Source organism: Triticum dicoccoides, chromosome 6B (genome assembly GCF_002162155.2).
Source record: "Triticum dicoccoides isolate Atlit2015 ecotype Zavitan chromosome 6B, WEW_v2.0, whole genome shotgun sequence".
In the NCBI taxonomy this organism is placed as follows: Eukaryota; Viridiplantae; Streptophyta; class Magnoliopsida; order Poales; family Poaceae; genus Triticum; species Triticum dicoccoides.
The window spans coordinates 45,164,890-45,171,321 of NC_041391.1; positions in this window are offsets into that span (position 1 = coordinate 45,164,890).

Below are 6,432 nucleotides of genomic sequence, written 5' to 3' on the forward strand. Positions count from 1 at the left end.
AAATATTGATCTGAGTTCAAAAGAAATTGAACCAGGTCATGAGGGACACTGGGTCAAAAACCATGAGCTAGTTTACAAGGAAAGGCCGATCAAAAACCTAAACAAATTGACCCACTTATGTGGGAAACCGAGACAAAAAACATACAGGTAAGAGGGGAAAAGAATAATGATAAAACATGGGAGTCCCTGACAAGGCACATCCCAGCAAGTAGACTGCAATACCAGGAAACACAAGTAGATCCGGGGTGTTGTCTAAGATCATAATACAAAGACTTAAAAGATAGTGGTTTTTCATTTGGGTAACAGTCGAGTTTTTTTTCCATTCATGTTGTCATACAACATATATGCTTGCGTCCCTTTTTGTCTACCTTTGATTTGGGTCATAGCCAAGTTTTCCCCTTCTACTAACTTGAGAAAATAAGAGGCAAGGAAAAATTGAAAAAGAATTCTCTGCTGTGGACCGCCGAACGACTGGCACGACACGACCATCCTCCGTGATCAAGCTTTCGAGGACATGCAACACCTACTCACTGACTGCCCCATCTAGTGGCAGATTTGGCACAAAATCCTGTCCAGACGCGGGCGTTCGCGGACTGATGGGCGTACTCTTTCTCAGAAGCTCCTGCAGAACTTAGCGAGATGTTTCCTCCATCCTGCTCACTTCCTGGTGGATCCACAAACACCGCAAAAGCTATGTCTTCGACTCGCTGCAGCCCTCTGCTTCACCATCGATATAGTCTATCCAGGAAGATGCGCGCCTCCGGGGTAGGGCAAGAGCCAAAGGAATGAATATGCTTCCGAGAGGTAGGCCTTTGTTTTCCTTCGGGCTGAGCATCCCGTGTTCTGCTCTAGCGACCAGCTTGTTTATGTGTCCCATGATGGTATCCTTATACCTCTTTTCCCAGTCCTTCTATGAATGCAATGCTAGCTAGCTTATGCGTATTCAAGAAAAAAAAACACAAGAGAAGATACAGGCTGGGATTGTTGTAAATGTGCCGAATCCTTATTAGTAACGGATGAAAACAGGAATACAAACAGGCTGGACCTAGCACACATGCTGAAACTCATGCAGATGACGATGGCACCCTAGCTAGAACTTGATAAAGCGCGCTACACTAGCTAAACTTGATCAAGCGCTCGGCATTTCAAAAGCTGAAGGCATAGACTACACATGCTTAGAATTATACATAAGAAAACTGTCATGACGATGTGCATGTGCATTCCCAAGAATTTCGAAAATTCCACAGATAATGAGAATGCTGAATTGATAATATACCAGTGGAGGATTACCTTGCAGGACAACCACAATGGCCTATGACTAAAATGTAAATAGTTGCCTAGATCATATATCTTGACACTTAATAGCTCAACTGTGTGATTACCTATTGAATCAACGGAGCACCACCGTAGGTCAATCAACAACAATATATGAAGAAACTGGATTTTGCAGAGGACAAGCAGTAAGATATATTATTTTGTCATCTCATAAGCTAACAAATATCATTAAAAAATATTGATTTAAGAAGCACATTCATACATACATGAAAACAGGAGTTAAGAAGTCAACAAACTCTGGGAACTACTCCCTCCAACCCATATAATATAAAAGCGTTTTTGACACTAATGTAGGAGTCAAAAACATGCTTATATTATCGGACGGAGGGAGTATTAAATATGCAGATAGACTCAGTGATCTTCTCTTGGGGCAGTCAATATCTATATAACTAGTAATACATGTAGTTCAGTATCACATTTGGTATAATAAGTTTTGGCACAAAACTCAGCAGTACAAGCTTGATATAGTTTTAGAAAGCTGAAAAATAGATACCATCTAGTGAAAGCCAACTTGCATCTGTTAATGCCTAACTCTGATTTGCATAAAGCATAGCCTGTAATGTTGTGACACCTGGGATCAATCTAGGCAGATTTGATACCACGATAAGCAGAGGTAAAAGTTCTAACCATGTAGGACGAGCTACAAAAAAACTTTGTGATCATGATATAAGAACATACATTTAGACACATGTAAGCCCTGACTCGTGCAAACCTGAGGAGGCTTGATTTTAGCCAACCATAGTATTTGGATAACAAGATTGTAGGCCGTATAGAGAAAATATACAACTGTATCGTTCAGTTATGAAATCAGTTGTGCCTAGAACTGAACGTATCAGCCAATAGACCACTCTGAAATACAGGAGAGAAAAAAGGAAAAAAAAACTGACCCAAACTAGCAAAGCATGAATGTCTTTCAAAACATTTAATCTCTTCAAACAACTAGCATGCGACATTTTATGATGACATGGACATACCAGTACTCGTGAATCTAATTACTGGATCAAGTGTTAGCAGTGACCATACTAGCATGCGAGATACATAAAATACCAGAGACCAACATCTAGTTAGGCAACAACACTGAAACAAATCTTTGTGGTGCAGTAAGGATTTGAAAAAAAAATCAATTGCCTTAAGAAGCTTTAGAACACAGCACAAAAATTCCAGTCGGCCGGGCCGTCTATAATAGAGTGCCAGGCGATAGGCAATGTAAGCCAGGATAGAGATACTAATGCATTGCAGAATGGCATGTTCCCACACTTTCTTAGCTCCAATATGTGTTCTAAATAACATGGCATCAGGATGAACAAGTTCATAACCAATCCATGGTTTCTTCCCAACTAGATGATAAGATATCAGCAATCAGGAACCAAATCATCAGTTCAATTAGATTATGCATCTAACACGGCAGAAAAACAGCATCTAGTCAAGCAAAGTACACCAAAATAGGAATTACCAGCTTACTATGGAGAATGAAAACTTTGCCGCACCGTCACAGTTTACCAATTTTCATAGCTCGTTGTTGGGCCATGTAAACCTGAATCTTGTCGGCACTTCCCCTCGGCAGGTGGCAGTGTAGTCTTCAGCAAGGTGTGGTGCAGCTTCCTTGTGAGGGCATATGTACTTCTCCATAAATACCTTCTCTCTCCAAAGTAGTGTTGTATAGTAGTCATGGTTGTGCGCTAGCAATCCATTTTCCTTACGAAATTTCACAACATAGTACCAGGGTCTGAGCCGGCCATCCAGGTTATAAGTGAGCATTGCCGGTCGATGAGCAATGTAGGCCGGCTACAACCCCAACTCAGAGAGAAGGAACTCGGATTTGCGCTGCAACACGTTATGTGACCCTCCCCAGCACAGATGGACCCTTGGACAAAGCAATGCCCACCTCAGCATCCGACCAGCTGAAGGTGTTCTTCAAGTACTTCACTTTGGTTGCAATCTTCTCCTCACTGAGGAATTTGACAGACAACAGAATTTCCCTGAACATCACCGAGCCACGAGGCACACCATGACATTTAGCGAACGCCAGCACCGCCGTATCTGTTCCGCACTGGTGATGAGCATCTTTGGTACAGTGGTACACACCTTCCCAATATCGGAAGCACCTAGTGTGCCCTCCTGTAGTAAGACCACATTTGGCTTGACCACCCTCTCGAGGATGTGAGAGAGGAGACTGTTGTTACCCTTGAACGCTCAGAGGAATTTCTAGAAGGAGGCAGAGAGGCCCAGGTAGTACCGCACCTTGGAGACGACGGAATTGCAGCGGAAATGGTTCGCGGAGAGCGAGGCGAGGCACGCGATCTCAGAATGTGACAGACCGAGGCCGGTGAGACCGACTACGATTGGGGACATGGTCCTCTCCATGCCGGCGCAAAGGAGTTGCCGGTCCCTTGTGACGGTGGCAATGGAGAGGCCGAGGCGGGCGAGGAAGGCGAGAACAGCGTCTAGCTTGGATGGGGATCTGAGGTGTGAGAGCTTCGTAGAGGCCTTCAGCGCCTATGATCGGGTGAGGCTGCAGGCGTCGACCAGGTACTCCTCGACCCCGAATCCGGTTTGTGGGGAAACGGGGGCGCGGCGGTGGAGAGGAGACGGGGGAAAGGGGATCTATGGCAGGTGGTGGGAGAGAATAGAAGGTGGGCAAGGATGCAACATCATAGGTGGAGCATGGTGCATGCAAGGGCGTAGCGGTGCCCGCGTGAGGGCAACGTGCACCGCCGGGTGGTGCAAGAGAGGCTTGTCGTGATTGGCCGGTGAAGAATTGCAGCAACGCACGAGAGAGAAAAAACTTGTGAGCAAAGTGGGGGCTTTGAAGCTTTGAAGCTTTGTAATGTTTTGAAATGCAATTGTGTCAAAAGTATTGGGGCTGCGGCTTAGGCCCATCCTAGATGAAATCACCGAGGAACAAAGTGCATTCATAGCTTGTGGGTTAATTGCAGACAATGTTCCAACTACATATGAATCTATCCACTATTTGAAAAAGAAGAAAGTTAAAGGAAGTGCTTGTGTCGTCAAGCTAGACATGGCAAAGGCTTATGATCAGATTGAATCATCGTATCTGAGGGAGGTTATGCATAAGCTGTGGTTCACGGAACAGTGGATAGGAAGGGTGATGGCGTGCGTGGAGACTGTTTCATTTTTAGTACGTGTGAATGGCCACTTTTCTTTAGTATCAATTATTCAGATGAAGATTAAGTGAACAATATTTGTGTTTCTTCTGATTCCCATTTTGATGTCATCCTCATTTCAGCCCTGATCTGGTCGCAGATGGAGGGGGGGATTCATCCTTGTCTTCATCAACTTCGATCATCACTACCCCAATATGAGTTATGAGTAGTCCATCCCGGCCCTAGACTACGGGTTCGTGTGAGTAGCCATGATGTAATCTCTCGTTTTGTTGATCAACACAGTGGCCACATTGTTAGGTTAACCCAAATAAGTTTAAAGTTTAGTTTGCAAAGTGGTCATGTTAAGCAAAGAGTCCGGCTAGCAGTAGTAACTAGTAGTAACTAGACGTGTATCCAAGTAGAAGTACCAGGTATTTTACGTATAGAAGTTGGAGTTGGAGTCATGTTAGGCTTGTGATCAAGCTTGCCGGTGATTAGATTAGGGGAGTCCGGTTTAGGACTTGAGTCGATGTCCATGTGATGTTAGGAGTTGAAGTACGAGTAGGTATAGCATTTTTGGGTCGGCCGCTGGGATATATAAGTAGAGGCAGGTGCGTGAGTTTTGTAACAGCGGGAGGGAAAATAGAAAAAGAAACAAAGAGAGAAAGAGGGCACGACAAGGGCCCTTGGCTATTAGTATTTTGTGCGCGTGTGTTCGTCGTGATTTTATGTGATCGATCATATGGGCGAATTTCCAACAATTGGTATCAGAGCAAGGTTCGAGTAAAGCTGCGCTTGTCCCGGGGTGGCGACCTTGCTAGCGCCTCAGGGCGGGCAATAGAGTCGCTGTTGTAGTGACAAGGAGGAGCGGGCGATACTGTCGCTAGTGTAGTGACAAGGAAGAGCGGGCGATATAGTCGCTGGGTGGTGCAGTGACATGGATAATCGAGCGGTAGTCGTTCGGCGGAGCGACGACGAGAAGGCAGCGAGGATGCTATCGCAAGCGAGGCAACGGGTGATGGTTGTTCGATGGAACTACCTGGAGGAGGGCGACAGGCTGTCGTCGACAAGGAGTTGGCGATCGTTGATGGTTATAAAGGTGCCGAAGTTGCGACACCGAGCAAATCATCGAGATCATCATTGGAGGATGCAAGGTGAAGATGTGACAAAGTTGCGAGCTGTCATCAAGGTGTGCACATAAGTTCTTGTAAAGTGCGTCCAAGAGCTCGGGTGTGTGAATCTTCTGCTGTAGTTGAGATGCGTCACTGGCGGAGGAGAATTGTGAGCAAGTGCGGATGGAAAAAGGAAATTGTGCCTTGCGTTTCCGTTCGTGGTCGTGGAGTTCCCATGAGTTCATATACGGTGAAGTTGAGTTGCCCGTATATGGCGAGTTGTGATGCCGTCGGATGAAAAGCGGCATTTGGTAAGTTGTGTCACCAACAACAAAGAGATGAGATTGAAGACATGGCGGGTGATGAGATCTGACTCCCCGTTTGCAATTAATCGATGAGAAGACGAAGATCAACGTGAAGAGGACATGCACTAGTTTAGCCGAGTTCCTATATGAGGCTATGCGTTTAGTCGACATGTAGCACGCTAAGATGTGGTAGCGTGGCTGGTAGTCCAGGTAATCGTTGTTTCCAGTCTGCAAGTCGGCATAAGAAGCAAAATATGGTGATTAGGTGGTGGCCATCGTTGCAAGAACAGAGAAGTTGTGGTCCGGTAAGTCGCGTCACCCACTAGTAGAAAAGGGAGCATTTGTCCCGGTTCGTAAGGGCCTTTAGTCCCGGTTCATGAACCAGGACTAATGGGTCGTTACTAATACCTCCCCCCTTTAGTCCTGGGTCTAACATGAACCAGGACAGATGGTCCTCCACATGGCCGGAGCGCCGAGCCCAGGCAGGGGGGCCTTTGGTCCCAACCCCGGGTGGTGGCACCAACCGGGACCAAAAGGCATCCAAGCGTCAGCATTCAAGTGGCTGGGTTTTTTTTT